Below are 20,176 nucleotides of genomic sequence, written 5' to 3' on the forward strand. Positions count from 1 at the left end.
AATTGAGCTCGTTTTTATAACTTACTCTCCTGATATCAAACTCACTCTTGTGATAACAACAACCTCCATTCATGAAAGTATAAACTCATGAACTCATCACCAGTTACTAGTCCCTGCCACCCAATATCGTTGCTTTCGGGACTAAGCTTCCAGACTCAAATTTGGGGGGGACACATTGAAACCATGGCAGATGGTAAACACTTGGCTGGTTCTCAATAACTTACTCATGCATTTATTAAATGCTTTAGGTTGATTCCTATCACAAATAATTTGAAACTATTGCTGTGTCCTCAGCACTCAGTTCAATCACAATGCCTAGCACATCACAAATGTTTAATAAGTATTTTAAAATATGCAACATTATAACTATCTAAACCAGACATACTACTGGGGAGTGTGAAGACTCAAGTTTGATGGTGGGTGGCACTTTGTGTTCTTTTCAGAGCATTTTTTGTCTATTTTAATATGGTGTGCTGTTTGAGTTTTGGGTTTTGTTGTTGTTGTTATTGTTGTTGTTTTGGTGGTACTGGGATTCCTGGAAACCCATCTACCTCCGGGCTACACTCCCATTCCTATTTTATATTTTTATTTGGAAACAGAGTCTTATAAGCCAGTGAGGCTGGCTTTGAACCTGCACAATCCTCCTGTCTCCACCTCCCAAGCATGGGGATTACAAGCGTGTGCCACCATGCCCGGCGCTGTTTTTATTTTATAAGAAGAGATAAAGCATAGTTGAGTGGGGAATTTGCTTATTTTGAAGATTTCTGTCTTCTAAGTCAGGGATGTCTAATTACTTAGCCCAAGAGGCAGTAACTAAGTACCAGCTCTTTCTGCTTTGTACAAATTAAACATAAAGTAATTTTGAGAGAATAATATCCTGAATGTTGATGAACCAAGAGGAGAAGTGGATATTGGTTTTGCTTCTCCAGCCTCCATCCACATGTTTCCTGTACAGGACCTTCTGATTATTTTATAAAGAACTAACTGCCCCCTGCCCTCAATTTATGTGTTCCTGGAGGTCCCACCCCTCTCATCAGCACCTCTAAGATCCAGGGGCAAAAACATAAGCTTAATCTGACCTTCTGACTTTACCCAGCCTTAGCACAACAATTGGTTTTGTGCCTTGCTTCACCCCACTTGGTGATGGTGGTGGTGGTGGTGGTGGCGTGTGTGTGTGTGTGTGTGTGTGTGTGTGTGTGTGTGTGTGTGTGTTCTAGACCTAGATCAATGTGGCTAACTCCTAATATCCTCAGTGAAAATATGAGGAAATAAAGATTTTCTTTTCTAGAATGGAATCTTATAGGAGAGAAACCTGGACCTGTTGATAGTCATCTTGTCAGACCAAGAGGGAGTTGGCCTGAGACTTTCACTGACACAGAAGAAAGCTGTAAGTTTTTACCATATCTTTAGGAACATTCTCTTTTGAACCAAACTCTACCCAAAATCATAGAGATGACCTAACAAATTTTCTTTTATGCACAATTTATTTTGAGTTGATACCATTTATAAGCTCACAGTGCCACATAGAAGAAGGTCAAGATTTCCCAAATACCTACTATGTCCCTCTTGCCCTAGGAGTACCTCACTTAATTGTCATGGTATCCCTAGAAAATACATATTAGCCTTCCCCATTTATAAGAAGAAAATTAAGACCCAGAGAAGTTAAAAAACTAGGCACACACAAGTGGGAAGTGAGTGGCTAAGCTTGGAGTGAATCCTACGTCTTCCTGGCTCTAAAAACTAGGCCCTTTTCTCCAATTAATACAACAGAACAGCAGAAGCAAATCTCATCAATAAATCACACTTCCTAGACGAGTGTTTTAAAAAGCACACTAGACAAGGCAGACTGATTTCTGGCTCATTTTTTTATTTTATATTCCTGTATCATCATATCTTTCAGTATGAACTTGAGCACTTTTCCTTTCTGAATATCAGGGTTTTGTTCAGTTTTGTTGTTGAGTGTGTGTGTGTGTGTGTGTGTGTGTGTGTGTGTGTGTCTATAAAACATAGGAGTTTGAATTGCATGCCCTGTGTTCTGAGTTCTTTCCAGCCCCAAAAATGTAGAATGTCAATTCTCGACTATTTTCTTGAAATTCCCAAGTTAGGTACTAGAAGAACAAGACGTCAAAGCAAGCCAATAAGCAAAGGTTTCCTCAGAAAACCTTCTCTCCTAATTTGGGCAAATGGATGAGATATGTGTAATTAAAACTGCAAAAAATAACAAGCTTCCGGCCAAGTTCTACCCTCACTTAACCATACTCTTGGGAGTTGATTTCAGGAGGGGCGGTGAATGTTGAACCCAGGGTGGAATTTGGCCTGATATGTGAATTCTTATAGCTTCCAAATGATGTCAGTGCACTCTTTGAGAGACCAAGAAAGTGCTGAGTTTAGTCTATTCAACTCCATAAAGAAAAACTAGAAACCACTGGGTTAGGGCCAGTGTCCGCCAATGTTATAAAGCTAAGAGCAATTTTGGCAGAACAAAATTGTTCAGGGACAGTCATACCCAATTAGTGTCAATTTATGGTGCGACCTTTCTTTCTGATTAATAGTTTGTTTTAAGATAGGGAGGAACAATTCCCTTCCCGCAACTGGCTCAACAAAAAAATGGAATGGCCAAAAGATTCCAACATCTGTTGATCCCAGAACCACTGAGGTTATAGGAATTGTAGTAGTAGCTGCAAGAGGTCAATGAGTTAAGTTCTTCAGGAGAGAGTCAGCAAGATAATTGAAACATTATCTAAATAATGCAACTCACAATAGAGTTTTGATTCTAATTAACTAAATAGCACCTTTTCCTTCCTGTGTCTATCAAGGGTTCTGGACAGAGTTTTGGTGATCCTGAGATGGTACGTGCTCAGAGCACCCAAGAATGCTGACATGCTACCTGGATTTAGCCATCTTTTCCACATGGAGTTCCTGAGGAAAGAAAATATAGTGGGAAAGAGTCTCGGGTGGTCTTCAGAGTCAGAAGGTCTTATTCCACATCCTTTTCCATCCTCTCCAGCAAGAAAATTTCAGGCAATTTTTTTTCACTTGAAAAAAATCAATAACCATAACACTGTCTCACAGCCTGGTTATGAAGTTAAGTAAGTTAATTTGTGCAAAATATTCGCTAGTATCAAATATACATTCAATAAGGCTAGCTATTAATCTTGAAGATCCTATACACATAGGAAACAAGACCAAATCCAGATAAAGCACAATTTTATTTTTTTTATCAAAAATACTGCCTGGTTTATCCAATGTAGAACTTCAAAAGACCAAGAACAATTCATAAGTCAATCTAAGTGTCAACAAGGGCCTCTGGCTACCAAGTAAACATCATGGGTCTCATCACCTTCTGACTGAGCCATATGACCCATGGAACCAGAGTCATCATGGCCACATTTAGGAAGAATACAGAGAAAACAAAAGACAGGGACAAAGGAAGCAGATACCAAGGGACCTGGACTCAGCCTAGCCATGTCACATCACAACAGCAGCAAGAAGCAGAAAAGAGGGCAGACGTGCAACTACTTGACATTTTAAAGTACAATTATAAATATGGTCTGGTGGTGTCTCATAAACTGGCCAATCAGATAAGCACTCCTCCTTACCTGGAGGAGAGAAGGAACAGGAAAGAAACAGGAAGGGAGTCAGACATCCTCCCCAGTCCTAAACCCACTGACTCCAGTGATTCTCAAAATGTACTGAGAGAACCATTCACAGCAGGGTGACCTGGGATGTGGACTTCTGGACTCCCCACAAACATACTGAAGCAGAACCTTCGGAGTGGGGCTCACAGATTTGTATCGTAAGAGTTTCTCAAGTGAGCTAAAATTTGAGAGCTTTTTGTTTAATTCCCTGTGAGGTCAATAAAGAGATGGTCCTATAAAATGTGGCTAAGTTGTCAGATTTGGACAGGAGATAGTGGAGTGTGAGGAACGGCTGAAAGGCCTGGCAGCCACCCCAGGGTCACTGTGGAAATGGCCCCGTGCCTGCTGGTTGGAGTCCTGGTCTCTCTTGTGAGCTCGGTCATCAGAGAGTCTGATACATCTTGGGGCTTGCCTACGTCTCTCTTTCCTCATGTGTCCATGTGGAAGAAAAGCTTTCCTTGGCTTTGTCTTAGGATTTGGGGGAGCATCAAGTGAGTTGATGTGTGAAAAACTTTAAAAACTTACATAACACAATAAATTATTCATTCCCTATGAACTCAGAAATAACTCCCCTTCCCCACATTCCAGAAGTTACAGGGACTCAGAGGTTTGTGTTTCTCCTCAATGGACTCTCCACAGGGATCTTATTCACCAGATAATTGCAGACTTCCTTCTACTCAACTTGTGGATTCAGTCACAAAATGAACACCCATCACTAATGGAGAGATACCACATCATTTCAGGCTAAAACATTTTTTAAAGAAAACCCTCTTCTCTCCCTCATGTCACTAAACAGTCACTTCGTTTTCACTTTATTGATCTCCCTCTTGAGCCTAGACCTGATCATGTCCACCTGGATATGCTGCTCAAACCCTAGAACCCAAAGTGAACTTCTCATTTGCCATCCCAAATGGACAGGATCTCCTTTTGACCTCCTCACTCTGAGCAATGGACTCCCCATCATCCCAGCACCTCCAGCCTAAGAACCCAAAGTCAACTTGGATCTCACCACATCCAGCCACTCTCCACTTGGGGATAATTTCTCCCTCCATCTTTCTTCTCTGCTCTCGCCCCACTGCCCTCATCTTGGCCCCCATCTCTTACCACTCCAACTCGGACACATAGCCCTAATGCTGAGGAATAAGGGCCGGTGGGTCTGTGCAGAGCTGAATTGTTCCTAAGTAGGTGAGTATAGCACCAAGACAAAAGACGTCTTTGATGTTCAGGAGTGCATGCTTGCTAATTGACAAGATCCAGGAGGTGACTTTTGAGCTCTTCCCCCTCCAGGGCCCCTGCTTTGGAAAATGCTTAGGGAAGCTTCCCGCTGAAATTGAGAACAGAGTCTCTCCTGGGAAATCTAAGATACACTGAGTGATTTGCCTTGTTTATTTCACCATCACTGCATCCTTTCCTGAAAATAAACTACATTCCACAGAGATCTTTGGGGTTAGATTTTTGTCCCATGACAGCCCTCTAAGGATTTAAGGCAGGAAGTTAGAAGGAGCAAATCTACAATGCGATCCTTGAGCCACTATGTTGGCCCTGGTCTGCCTCCCTCTGGACTTCTGGCCGTGTGTGGTGAATAATTCTCTTGGTTAAACCATCACTGGTCATATTTTCTGTTGCTTGCAACCAAAAGCAACCTTGATTTAGGGAAAAGATGGAGCTGGAACTGGAGCCCAGATATGTCTTCAACACCTGTTCTCTTAACTGTGGCACTGTTCTGTGGCTTATCTAAAACAATAGCCGTACAACTGGAGAACAAATGAGCCATCCTAACAAGGCCAGAGAAGGCTCAGCCAGCAGCTTGTATCCTGCAGCCTTTGCTTTCTGGTTTCCAACCCACATGGCCAGTCCTGAGAGGCATGGTCCATAGTCAAGCAGCTCTCAATTTTAGTGTAACCTTAAGCATCCAAGGAGCTAATTCAGTCCCGTCTTGGGATGGGGTAGTGGGACACTGAAATAATTTTTAAAACTTGCTAGAAGCTATTTCTTTCTTCTCTTGCTCTCTGGGCCTTCAAATCTCTACCTCTGCCTTAGGAAATTTTAGGAAACCAGAACCTCGGTAATTGAACGCACAGCCTTCACTGACATTTGAGCCAGATGGTCCTTCCACTCTGAGTGACAGAAAGGAATCCTCTTTGCCTCGTGGCCTAGGTCAGTGTCCGTGTGCCTGCCGTGGCCTGGCACCAAACTAAGAAACATGGATGGGAATAAAAACATAAGGTGGGCAATTTTGTACTAATCAGAACCTGGCTCCAGAGCATGTCTTATGCATCAGACTGCAAGAAAATACCAAGGCAGAGAGAAAAATGGCTTGGGGGAGAGGGGTGGAGGGAGAAAGCAGCACCGTCAGCCTTTATAGGGTCTGACATGGCATCCGTCCTCTGCAGCAGGTTCCATTCTCCAGTGTTTGTATGTGTCACAGATCCTTTCCCTCCAAACAAAAGATGCTTGACAGTCTGAATGGATAATTTGTAAGATGCCAGGGCTTGTAAGCCATCTGTGCACACACATTTTTTGGATGGGGAGAGGGCAAGCCAAGGGCAGCAGCTATATTTGGGAGGCATCGAGGTCATGATACCCCTGAAACACACCTGATGCAAAAATAACATATTGCAAGCCATTATCACCATCCTGTAAAACTGAACTAATGACTCTCTTGCCTGCTCCGAAGGCCAGCCTGTGCCAGAGCCCCAGGCTTCAAGTCAGAAGCCCCAGATTTATCTTCAGGAAAATGGAGCAATTTTGCCTTTCTGCCCAGACTAATAAACTCCTCCATGTTTGCAAATTTCCCATTTTGCTTTTAGTTGTCCTGGTCCCATCTACTGCATGGAAAACCAGTTTGGGTTTTTCCCCTTAGGTGTTTAGAGAAACTAGTAATCTGCTTTTGTGTTTCATACTGGAACTCAGAAGGGGTGTGTGTGTGTGTGTGTGTGTGTGTGTGTGCGCGCGCGCGCGCGCACACACACCCTTGCATGTAGGAGCTCTGCCAAATAACCGTTGAGGTATGAGACTTCTTTGAGCTTTGCATTCTTCATTACAGTTTTGGCTACAATTGCTGGGTCCAATCCAGTTTATTTCAGTTTTACAAGTAACTTCAAACTGTTGATCAGCTTTTTTATTTTTTGTTTGCTTTTATATCTTTTAATTAGACCCGCCATAGGATCACCAAACCTGCTTCATTTAGCCAACAGCGTATTTATTGAAAACCAAGCAGATACAAGACATGACTAAGGCAAGGCCTTAGCCTTTAAAAGATAATAGTAGAATACAGACCAAACATGAACGGGCAGCAATTCCTCACTGAGCTGTCCAAAACCACTGGGAGAGGGAAAAGAGAGTATTGGGATTTGTGAGCCCCTAAATTTGAATGCATTTTCGGTATATGTGCCTGTGTAAGTTATTTTTTTAGAAATGAGCCTTTTATCTTGTGCCAGATTCACAGAGGGATCTGGGATGCAGTAAAATGTTATGAGCAAGAGTATTGCATGGTAGGCTGTCGAGATCCTTGGAATCCTTGGGCAAAGAATTGAATATCAATGAACCTTGACTTCCTCATTTGTGATAAAGGATGACAGCATGGACTCATTCAGAGGATTACACTTAAAAATAGGTGGAAGTTTTAGTTTGGTGCCCAGCACAGAGTAGGCCATCAACATATTAGCTATCATGAGAAAGGAAACAGGAGATGAAGGAGAAAGGAAGTCATTGGTGTGGGGCATTTTCTAGGAAAATACTATACTACTTTGTGAGTGTTAAGTGCCTTGGGGTTGGGAGAAATCAAGGAGGCTGCTTGGAAGAGGTGAGGCATGGTTTTGTTCTTGGAGAATAAAGAGAGTTCAGATTGGCAGAATGGGTAAGGGTAAAGCTTAAAGTTTTGGTGGGCTAAAGGATAAGAATAAGGACAGAAAATGGTTTAAGAATTAGGGCTTAAGGTTAGGATGAGCCTGAAGGAAACAGAACTAGTTTTGCACAGAGAATCAGTAGAGTCCAGCCCAGTAAATTGTGGGAGGAAGAACTGGAGAAGGTATCTGGTGTATGTTGCTTAAAAGTGACAAGTTAGAGAATCTGGAATAAAAAATAATCAGAGCTTCTCCAGAGTATTGGGAACGGCAGACTCCACTGGTACCCCACTGATGTAGCACTGCACGAGACAACCCACATGATAATGACAAGCACCAGGCTTATTCATCTTTACCCTCAGCTCTGAGCCCAGGCCTCAGAACATGGTATGCCCTCACTAAATACTAGCCTCAAAGTCCAGGCTAAAGCGAACCTTCCTAGAAACATGGAAGGAAAACCATGCCATCGTGCAGCAAGAGCCTCTCCACTCCTCCTGCATCCACTGTGGCTCTACTCTCTTCCCTGAGGTCCTAGCTCCCAGTGCTCCTCTCCTCCCCATCTAACGTTCTCACTTAAAGGAGAAAAGAGAGAGCAAAGCATGCCTTCTTCTCTAAATATGCTTCGCCTTCTGAAAGCCACTTTTATAATGCAAGTTTACATATTCAAAGAAATAAAGAAATAACCATCTTTCCAATACAAGTTTTATTACCTCTATATATGTGTGGCCTTGGTTAAGTCCTTAAACGTCTTTGCTATATTTTCCTTGCATGTACACTTGAGTCTTAATGACTACCTCATTGAGCTGCTCTGATTTTCAAACAATATGTCTACCAAGACTGTTACTATTGCTGGTGGTTTTCATTTATTCCTAAAGATCTATGTATATTTTCTGGATATCCTTTTTCTTTAGACTGAAGGTCATTATTTTGCGTTTCTTCTCATGCAGGTCTGATGATAGTAAATTTGCTTAGCTTATCATTATCTGAAAATGTCCTTATTCTGCCTGCATTATTGAAGAATATTTTTACCAAATATAGAATTCTATATTTGCATATTTTTTTCTTTTCACGCTTGAAAAATGATCTTCCAGTGTCTTCTGGATTCCACAGTTTCTGATGAGGACTCTATGGTAAAATGAAACATTCTCTCATATATAAGATGAGTCATTTTTCTTCTTCTGACTTTTTTATTTTCTTTCTCTTCTCTATAATTTTGACTATGACATATATAGATGTAGTTTCATTTTATTTATCTTATTTGTGTCTACTGAGCTTCTTGAATGCATGAAAATGTTATCTACTGAATTTGGTCATTGTTCAACTACTATATTTTCAAATATCATTTTTTGTTTCATTCCCTTCTCCTGAGATTTTCAGTTATTCATACTCAGGCTTTTTTTTATAACATCCCATATGTATGTGTTTTAACTTTTTTTTTTTTACTTTTCTTTCTTTCTTTTTCTAAGTAGATAATATTTATTGATGTATCTTTGAGTTCATGGGTTTTTCTTTGTCATCTGCATTATGTTCTTAACCCCATCCAGTGAATTATTTTATTTTAGATGCTGTGATTTACAGTTTTAATTTTTTTATTCTTTTTTATTTTATCAATTGTTCCAGCAAGACTTTCTGTCTTTTCATTTGTATTGAGTATACTTTTTTCTTGATTAAGTATAGATATAAAACCTGCTTTAATATCTTTGCCTGATGATTATAAAATATGAGTCACATTTTTACCTTAAAATTCCATCACATTTTCTTAGTTCTTTGAGTATTGAGAAATTTTTTTTATTGTGTCCTGGCTAGTGCAACTTTTTTGTGGTAAAGACTCTGGATTGTTAGATTTCTTTAAATGTACACTTACATTTTCATTTTAGAAGACAGTTAAATTGGTTATATTCTGGCTACAAACTCTATCACATATCAGTTCAGACTGTTTTTTTTTTCTTTTTAAAATTTTTATTGGTGCATTGTAGTCATACATTTTTTTATTAATTTTTAAATTGGTGCATTGTAGTCATATATCAATCACACTGGAGTACAAGACTTGAGAGGATATACAAGCACACATCATCCAATTAGCCCTCCTCCAGCCCCCATCCCATTCCCTCCCCCTCCCTCCATCCCACGCTTCTTTGGTGATTTACTTTGATACATTTGTTTATGTACCTCCTGCGTTTTAAAGAGGCTCCGTCCTCCAGTATTACATACCCTCTGATTGGTCACATTAGTTGCTTCACTATAGGGCCCTTTCTATAGCTCAACCTCTTCCTGTTGCCCTTTTCCTCCTAGTTATTGCTGATTAAGAGAAGCGTCTGATTTATATTTTCTGCGATATTTCTCTGTGCATGCTGCATTGCAAGTACCGATCCCACTCTTGATGGACCCAGTAGTGGCCTGGCTACTCAGTGGACTGATCCAGACCTCGCTGGCTCAAGCAGCGGCCTTGCCTCATGGGAGGCCCCAGTTCTGGTCTCGTTGGCCCCTGCACCGGTCTAACCCCTAAGCTGGCTTTGGTCCCGGCCTTGGAGGCCGCAGGAGTGAACTTGCCTCACGCCAGGCTCCGATGCTGGCCACTGGCCCCTGCACCGGCCTAACCCCTTGGCAGGATTCCAATCCCGGCCTCGGAGGCCCCAGCACTGGCCTAGCCTCACGGCACGCTCCAATGCCGGCCTCGTTGGCCCCAGCACCAGCCTAACCCCTCGGCAGGTTCCGTTCCCGGGTTAGGAGGCCCCAGCACTGGCCATGTCTCACGGCAGGCTCCGATGCTGGCCTCGCCTCACGGCAGGCTCCGATGCAGGCCTTGCTGGCCACAGCACCGGCCTAACCCCTCGGCAGACTCTTATCCTGGCCTCGGAGGCCCCAGTACCGGCCTTGCCTCAAGGCAGGCTCCGATGCCAGCCTCACTGGCCCCAGCACTGGCCTAACCCCTCGGCAGGCTCCGATCCCGGCCTCAGAGGCCCCAGCACTGGTCATGCCTCATGGCAGGCTCCGATGCCGGCCTCGCTGGCCCCAGCACCGGCCTAACCCCTCAGCAGGCTCTTATCCTGGCCTCAGAGGCCCCAGTACCGGCCTTGCCTCACGGCAGGCTCCAATGCCGGCCTCGCTGGCCCCAGCACCGGCCTAACCCCTCAGCAGGCTCTTATCCTGGCCTTGCAGGCCCCAGTACCAGCCTTGCCTCAAGGAAGGCTCCGAAGCCGGCCTTGCTGGCCCCAACACCGGCCTAACCCCTCGGCAGGCTCCGATCCCAGCCTTGGAGGCCCCAGCACTGGTCATGCCTCACAGCAGGCTCCGATGCCGGCCTCGCTGGCCCCAGCACCGGCCTAACCCCTCGGCAGGCTCTTATCCTGGCCTCGGAGGCCCCAGTACCAGCCTTGCCTCAAGGCAGGCTCCAATCCCGGCATCGGAGACCCCAGCACCGGCCTTGCTTCAAGGAAGGCTCCGATGCTGGCCTCGCTGGCCCCAGCACCGGCCTAACCCTTCGGCAGGCTCTTATCCTGGCCTCGGAGGCCCCAGTACCAGCTTTGCCTCAAGGCAGACTCCGATCCCGGCCTAGGAGGCCCCAGTACCGGCCTTGCCTCATGGCAGGCTCCAATTGCCGGCCTCGCTGGCCCCAGCACCAGCCTAACCCCTCAGCAGGTTCCGGACCCGACCTCGGAGGCCCCAGTACAAGCCTTGCCTCATGGCAGGCTCCAATGCCGGCCTCGCTGGCCCCAGCATCGGTCTAACCCCTCGGCAGGTTCCAATCCCGGCCACGGAGGCCTCAGTAGTGGCCTTGCCTCACAGCAAGCTCCGATGTCGGCCACTGGCCCCGGCGCCTGCCTAACCCCTCAGCAGGTTCCAATCACTGTCTCTGTGGTTATTATTTCAAAGGTTCCAGGTGTAATGTATCAGATCTCTGCCTCCCCTGAGTATTGGCCACTGGCATTGCCACTGCCTCCACCGTTTCAAATCCTTCCCAGGCTCTTTTTCCACTCTGAATGTTGTCCAGTGTTCCTAAGCATGCGTGATGGTAGCATTCGACATTTGGTGTAATTTCTGCAAAAAAATAAAGTTGGTAAGATCCGGTTTCTGCTTCTCCTGAATACAAGTCTCCACCACCATCGCGGAGAACTCTTTCAACACTGCATTTCTCCTTGGTCTCTGCTAAACTCTCTCCTTACAGGTGATGTCTGAGATTCTTAACAATATAGAGAAATAGCAGTCCTCTTTCACGGCAAATTTTCTATAAGTTCCAGTGCATTTAGATAAGTTCTGTCTGCATCTCCAGTGTCCTGGCATCCATAACGGCTTTCTTACCTCCTCTCCGATATTTTTCTTTATCTTTTTCTGTTCTGGGCCCGGTTTCTCCAGGGGTCTGGCATGCTACGCGCAGTTCGGCCAAGGCCCAGAGTCCCGCGACCCGGGCCCCAGCTGGCATGCCCCGCGCGCGACCCCCGCCCAGAACCTAGCGTCTTACTGGGCCCAGTTTCTCCAGGGGTCTGGCGTGCTACTCGCAGTTCGGCCTGGGGCCCAGAGTCCCGCGACCCGGGCCCCAGCTGGCGTGCCCCGCGCACGACCCCCGCCCAGAATCCAGCGTCTTACTGGGCCCGGTTTCTCCAGGGGTCTCCAGACTGTTTTCAATCTTCGTATTCATGCAAGTTTCAATCAGAGACTTGAGTAGAGATGATATTGGGGTTTGGGGCTTCTGTCTCTTTCTCCCCTGTCATACTACCTTCATTCCCTCAAAATTTTCTTGTTTGTCAAGCTTTTTGTTGATGCTTTAGCTTTTTTAAACCGTGGCTGCTTTCAGGGCAGAGCAACAAAAATGGGTACGTTGCTCTGTATTGGTCACGTTCTCCAAGTTTCAATCCCCCTAAACAAACCTAGTTTTCTTCACTCTCCAGGCTCCTCCCATAATTCTTTTCTGTAATTTCCCCATAGCTTATTTAGTTTTGGAGGCTTTTTTTTCCTTTTTTCAGAAGTGAAAATTTGAAAAATAGGACCTGACACTGTGTTTGAATATTCAGTCTATGTTCTTGCTTGTGAATTCTTGCAAAATGGCTTAGGGTATGGCTGTGAAGTTTAATGTTAGTTATATAAGAATTGAGGAATAACCTGAAAAGTAAATTTTTATGTAGAAGCTATGGGTAATCATTGGGAGACAGTAAACAAAAAAGTAGCATTATTAGATTTTACCATTTAGAAAGATTCCTCCTCCATCAAATAAGATACCAATGTAAGAGGTGGATCAACCTAGACATGGTATAACAATGAGAGATAAGTATAGTAATTTGGGCAATAATTAAGAAGAACTTTAAAGAAAAACAGTGAATGTGGAAGGAGAGCATGGATTCGATAGTTGAGATTGGTGGGATCCATTGTTAGATATTAGAAGTGGGTACTGATTAGATGCAATCTATTGAGTGGACATTGGATCATGAAAGGACGTAAGGAGGATACCTCATATCTAATCTATATACCTGAATTTTTCTGTCATTTACTAAAACGAAAAATACTAGAGAAGGAATAGGCTGAGGGGAGAAATGTTAAGTTCAGCTTGAAAGCGTGTTTAGTTTGAAGTGTGAGGGGGGAAACAGATGGCTATTTCTTCTTCCTTGGGGCACAGAGTTAGGACTCATTGCCCAGTTCTCATAGATATTAAAGTACCATATGAGTAAGTGCTAATCATTGGACTTTGAGTGGAAGTAATGTGTGTTGCTTCTGGAAAAACACTCCCACATGTTCTTTTCCTTGCACTAGCAGGTGTTGATGGCCAGAGTGATAACCTGCTGAAGACAGAAGAGCTGCCATCAGCCCAGGTATGTGGCAGAATGCACTGAACAGAGATCCTCAACCCTGATCACTCATCCCTGCCTGTCCTGGACCAGCTATACACTGTTCCTGCGTGAAAAATCACTTCTACTCCACTCATCCACTGCTCTTGTAGGCATGTTTGTTAGGAAAGTAATTCTACTTTAATTGGTACAAAGGTGACTGCAACAATTTGAATATGGTTGGATGTTTTCCCCAAAAGTTGACATGTTGAAATTTAATCCTCACTGTGGTGTATTAAGAGGGTGTAAACCTTTCCAGCTGTGGTGTTTAAAGATTGGCTGTGTTGCTGGGTGTGGTGGCGCAAGCTTATAATCCCCGCGCTTGGGAGGCTAAGACAGGAGGATCGCGCAGGTTCGAAGCCAGCCTCAGCTACTTAGTGAGGCTCTCAGCAACTTAGTGAGACCTTGTTTCCAAATAAAATATAAAATGGATCTGAGAGTATAGCCTGGAGGTAGAAAGCCTCTGGGTTCCACCCCCAGTACCACCAAAAAAAAAAAAAAAAAAAAAAGATTGGCTGTGCAAAATATGGAACCAGCCTAGATCTCCATCAACAGAAGAATGGATTGCAAAATTATGGGAAATACACACAATGGAATTCTATTCAGCTATAAAGAAGAATAAAATAATAGCATTTGCAAGAATATGGAAGGAACTAGAGAACATTATGTTAAGTGAGATTAGTCAAGCACAGAAAGAGAAGGGACATATGTTTTCTCTAATATGCCCAAGCTAGGGAGTATTGGTAATACCAGAGGGACTCCAGATGATGGAGGGGAAATCTCAGCAAAGCTAGAATGGAAGGATAGGAGAGGAAGAAAGCTGAGGTTGTTCAATGGAGGAGCTACATCCGAATATGTGTAATAGTATAAATATAACATGGTTAACCTGGACACTCATTATTGGGAGGGGGGAAGGGAAATGAAGGGGGAAGGGCATGAAGCACAATCTAAATGTACACCACTTTCAATATGTTCCACTTATAAAAAATAAAAATAAGCCGGGCGTGGTGGCGCACGCTTGTAATCCCCGCGCTTGGGAGGCGGAGACAGGAGGATCGCGCAGGTTCGAAGCCAGCCGTGCTGGCGTAAGAGACCCTGTTTCAAAAATATAAAATAGGTCTGGGAGTGTAGCCCGGAGGAAGAAGGGCTTCCAGGAACCCCAGTACCACCAAAAAAAAATAATAAATAAATAAAAAATAAAAATAAATTTTTAAAAGGAAAGGATTTTTTTAAAAAAAGAATGTGATTTCTTAAAATATAAAACAAACTAATACTAAAAAAAATAAAGATTGGCTGTGGTAGGTGATTACAAGACCATGAGGGTATCCATGATTGAATCCTTATATAGGAAAAGAGAGAGAGACTGGAGTATATACACATATACACTCTAGATGTAGACATACACACTGTCTCTTTCTATGTGATACCCTAGCCCAACCTTGGTGTTGTCAGCAACAAGGCCATTATTAGATGCCAGCCTGGGCCTTGAACCAGGATGAAAAGCCAAAGTAAATTTCTTTATAAGTTATTTGGTCTCAGTTATTTCATTATAGTAATACAAAACATTTACATTGTACCTTAAGAAATCCTGAGGGATAAAGCAAGATTCTGGCTAGAAACAGGGATACTTTTTTCTATGACATCCATATTAAAGTGGTGGTGAGAACAGTTGTTATCAGTGAGGCCTTTTAAGGAAGACGTAAAGAGGAAGAAGGACAAAAGGTTGAGGTTGGATGTGTCAAAAAATCTGGTTTAGAAGACTTGAAGGAGTGAGAAGAACTAATAAGCACTCAGAAAAAAAAATAATTAGCAAGGAGGAAGAAAATGTGCAAGTTGGAATCAGCTAAGCATAGCACAGAAGTAGCATTGAAAAAGACAGAAGTTTCCACAGTACACACCAGAGAGAAACTAGATATGGTAACGGTCAAGATGGTCCAGTGACTACAGCAATATGAAAGAAATTGGTGATCTTGATGATAAATAGTGTGGCAGGGACAAAAAGTTAAGCTATAATACATTGAAGAATACCTTTTTGAAGTAGATGGAGTTTTTCAACTATTTGGAAGCATGGTAGTAAAAATAAGATGAAAAGTATTAAGGGGCCCTCGTGCAAATTTAAATGCTATTAGGAATTTGTCAGATGAGATGGAGATGTTGAAGTCACAGGAGAAAGAGAAAGTGATTGAACAGAAACCTTATAGCATTCCATTGCCTTCTAAAGGGGGGAAGAGCAAGGATTTATCAAACAACTACTCTGTTCTAGACTTGGCTCTACGGGCTTTATATTATTTCTTTTACTCCCTGATAAAATATCTCCTATCGCTGACCCCATTCCTACACTATTTTGATCACCGTGGTCTTCCTGCTGTTTCTTATTTTTGCCAAATACACTCTGAAACAGTAACCATATCCCCACCCCCTTCCTTTCACACTTCTGTATTTCTCAACATTGCTCACTAATATTAATTAATTGCTTTAATGTCTACTGTTTTTATACACACGCCACCTCCTCTAAGATTTCCTGCCTAGAATAGAGGCACATTAAGATACAGATCTTATCTGTTATTTTCATTGCAGCATCCCTAGTGCCTAGGAAAATGCCTGACTCTGTGCTGTGGGGCTTAGAGAGACTATATAGTGTTCTCAAGTCACACAGCTTTTGGGTTGTGTGAGCCAGAATTCAAAATAGGTTCTCTTTGACTCCAAGGACCCTCCTTCTGTTTCTCCCCTACACCAAGATGAGTCCATCTTTCATTATCTTTCTCAAATTGGCGGAAAAGAATTCTCTACTATTGACATTTTCTATTCAGGAAGTATGAGCTACTCCCTCTTTAGCCAGCTTCCCTGGGAAACAAAATAATTTGCAGGGAATAAACAGTAGCCTTAAATGACAGGAGCTATTTCTTCTCCACACAAAAATGCTAGATTCTGTAAAATAGTCCCAGCATGAGAGAAATTCTGGACCAATAAACCTTCCCTATGAAAACAAGCAGAAAATGACATTTTTAAAGCCAGATTAAATTTTATTTCTTTAGTTATTAAAAGGAAAAATATACAAAACTGTTTTATATTTTTAATATTTTAATATATTTTTATATTTTAATATACTCAATAATCACCAACTTACACATTCTTTTCTAGGTGAAGCAAATGAGTTCACATCAGAGTATAAAAAGCAAAGAGGTAAATACAGAGTAGATGAATGAAATCTTAGGAAACAATCCATTTCTAAACCTCTGAAGTTTTTCAAATGCACCCATATGCATCATCTCACCTAACCATTGGACGTTTTTGTGCGGCACGTGATACCTATTAAGGATTATTAATTTCATTTTTTTTACAGGGAAAGCTTGGGGAAGTTCTTACCAATGTGTGGGAGAGCTGGGATTCAAATTCAATTATTTTAACTCTCAATTCTATTTTCTCAGGGTTCATCTGACTGCTTAAAACACTTGAACATACAAAAAAAGATGTCAAAAAGGATATTCAAGTTTAAAGACAAATTATAATTGTGGAAATGAAGACAAGACTATGCTAGGTAGGGGACTCCTCTATGGTAAAGGGGTAGATAAAGCATGAGGAGCTCTTGGGCAGAGGGGCCACACCAATAAAGGCCACCAGCTACTTGCTTCTTCTGTCCCTCTTACAACCCCTACCTCTCCTCCCTACAGACTGTCTGGCCAGGAATCTTGTTCATTTTTACAGTGAACTTGCTGCTCTTTGGTAGACAGTCTAAGCCCAGAAATGGAACAAGATTATCCTGGTGTTTGTTTTAGTCTCACTTGAAGGATCTTATCTCTAGCGAATCCCCCATTATGGTTCACCATAGCAAGACACGATAGGAAGAGGCACTTTAAAAAAAAAATAAAAAGGCAATTATTTTCCCCAACCCCATTAAACTGTCATGAAGTTATTCTTTATTTACAAATGCAGACTCATCGCCTAGAGTTCTTGGGCCCCAAGAAAGAAAGGCAGAGATGAGATCCTGAGGTATACACTCATTTTGGTGTCTGGACTTTGGGGAACATTTTTCAGGGTTTATGAAGAATTAGCTTTCATACTCAACTTTATTAAATTCTCTCACTGAATTCTTTCCCCTTTGGAAAGAGCCTCTTCAGCCATTAAGGTTGGAGAATGGCCCACATCGGATTAATTCCAAATGAAATGTAGCAGATGATATGGAATCCTCTAAGCACAGACACATAAGTCTCATTAAATGTGTATAGACGCGCACAACAAAGCCCGACTCAATTAGATCCCAGGAATGATGCTTGGCGAGACTGACAGGGCTGGGGCCTGGTCAGGGGTCTCCCGGGCACACACAAAGACGGCTGTGGAGAGAAAGAGAGTCCCACTCTCCCACTTGAAATTCTGTTTGGCCAATTGTAAAGAGAAAAATCACTTGGAGCTGCCAATTAGCCTCACTTCTTTTTGTCCATTTCAATTTCTTTCCCCTTACCAAATCAAGACCGGTGACAGCTAAACTCTAGGTCAAATAGTGAGAGGTCAGCGCTGATGAAAACATCTCAGTGAAGCCCTAGCCAGGGACACAAGAAGAGGACCAGTCCACCTGGATGCTCTTAAGAGCTTGTGAGAAAGAAAATCACTTTCTTGGATAAAAAGAACTGACATCAACCACCACGTTCACCCCAACACCCCTCTTGGGAAGCAGAAGTAATCTGTCTTTAGCTGCCAGCAACATAGAATAAATATTTGGGGACTTTCTTTTGTTTGGAGGAGAGCTTACTGGTTTGCTTCTGGGCCTATTGACAGCGGCAGTTTTACCTTTAAATACACCATACACAAAAATCTAATAAGAAAATCACTTATCCTCTTGCAGGCCCAACAAACTTGAAAGAAATTTATTCTTAAGTCCTGTAAAGTGTGTTTTTGTACAGGAGAATAATTCAGAGAGTTAGATAGATGGGGGCAGGACTACATGGTAGCGAACTCCTTGAAGGTAGTATGGGGCAAGAAAGGATTTTTTTTTAAGCAAAGTCAATACTCAGCCCTCTGGTGATACTTGATAAATGGTACCTTGGTGTGTCTTTAACTCCCAAATGTACAACCTTATCACATTTTAGTATTTCTGGAATGGCAGTTTGTCTTCTAATTAAATTTTATTTATTTAGTGCGATATTGTTTATTCTCTTCCCCAAAAGCTATTATTAAATAGAGAGTGAATCATATCATAGGTAAAACCAGAATACTGAAGAAATATGATAGTACTCATTATTATTATTTAAAGTATAGAAATGACACAGGAAGACCTCATATGAGAAAATATTTTGCTAAATTAGTAAATTAACAATTAAGCAACCAGACCAGTACGGCCCTGTAGTACAATGTCCAGGAGTTTGTAAATTTGTAATCTGCATGTTCGGTGCTTTCTGAGCATGAGAGTGCCATACCTAGAGACATTTGTAAGAATGATATGCAGGGTAGAATGGGAAAATGAGATGCCGGAGGAAAGAAGGCAAATGCTATTGAAAGTCTCCTCTGGACACTAAGTGAATCAGAGCTGGAATAACAGCAGTTTCCAAGAGAAAGGGCGAGACTTGAAGAACTGGGGGAAGAAGGAAGAATAGCAGTTTGGTATCCCTACTCAGTGCTGATAGCCAAGTTAATTTCCCATTTCCCATGAGCATAGCTGTTGTGTTTCCTTGTGTGGCATGAAGATTAAAACACTAACTCCCAAAGGAGTCCAGTACATCCATTGGTTGTCCTGTACGTTGCAACTCCCTGACTCTCAATCATTCGATGAGAGGCACAGAGAGCATCACGGGTATGCAAACCCAGGAAGCTTCGCTGAAGACCAAATAGCTGGTCACAAAGCAGAGGGGAATCTTAAAGGTTTAACACTGCTTGTGTCATAAGGAAGAGATGCATGGAATGATGGCTACAAGAGTCCACAATCAGTATTGAAATTTTAATACACCCTTCTCGGAAACGGATGGAACTGGACAAGAAACGAAAACAAAACAAGCAAGACATAGAAGATATGATCAACACACCAACTTACTTAAGCTAGTTCTTATGTATAGAACGTAGCACCAACAACAGTAGAATTCAGTTGACTTTCAAGTGCACATGATACACTGACCCAAAGAGAGCACATATAAAACCTGAAAACAGGTTCCTGTACATGTAAAATTACTGAAATAAAGCAGAGTAAGTTTTCTGATCATAAACAAAATAAAACTGGAAACAAAAATGCTAGGTATAAAGAAAAATTTAAATATTTGGAAATTAACAATCTAATTCTAAGTAGTATACAAATTGAAGAATAAATCAGGTGGCATAGAAAAATGGAAAAATATTTCAAAATAAATGAAAAAATTTGAGTGATTTGGTTGTCACAAGGCTCAGAGAAAGATCTATAGATTTGAATGCTTATATTTAAAAAGAAGAAAGGTGTATTTGTTTGCTAGGGTAGCCATAAAAAAAACCCCAACTGGGTGGCTTAAATAGCCGAATTCTGTTTTCTTATGATCCTGGAGGCTAAAAGTCCAAAATCAAGACACCATCCATGTTGTTCCGTTTGAGAGCCTCTCTACTTGCTTTGTAGATAGTCATTTTCTTTGTGTCTGCACTTAGTTGTTCCTCTCCTGTCTATATTTCTCCTAATTTTACTGTTATATTGAACCAGGGTCCACTGTACTATTAGTGTTACGATTAACTACTAGTGTTAGTGTTAACTTTCTCCAAATTAATCCACATAACCTATGCAACCAGAGTCATAATCCCACTGGGGTTTTGTTTGTGCAGAAATTGACAAGCTTATTTTAAATTTCATACCAACTCAGCTTGAAAAATAAGACAAAGACAGAGAAGATGGCACGCAACTTAGTAAATAGAAAGGTCTACCAGTTTCTTA

Source organism: Muscardinus avellanarius (assembly GCF_963383645.1).
Source record: "Muscardinus avellanarius genome assembly, chromosome: 11".
NCBI classification, from domain to species: Eukaryota; Metazoa; Chordata; class Mammalia; order Rodentia; family Gliridae; genus Muscardinus; species Muscardinus avellanarius.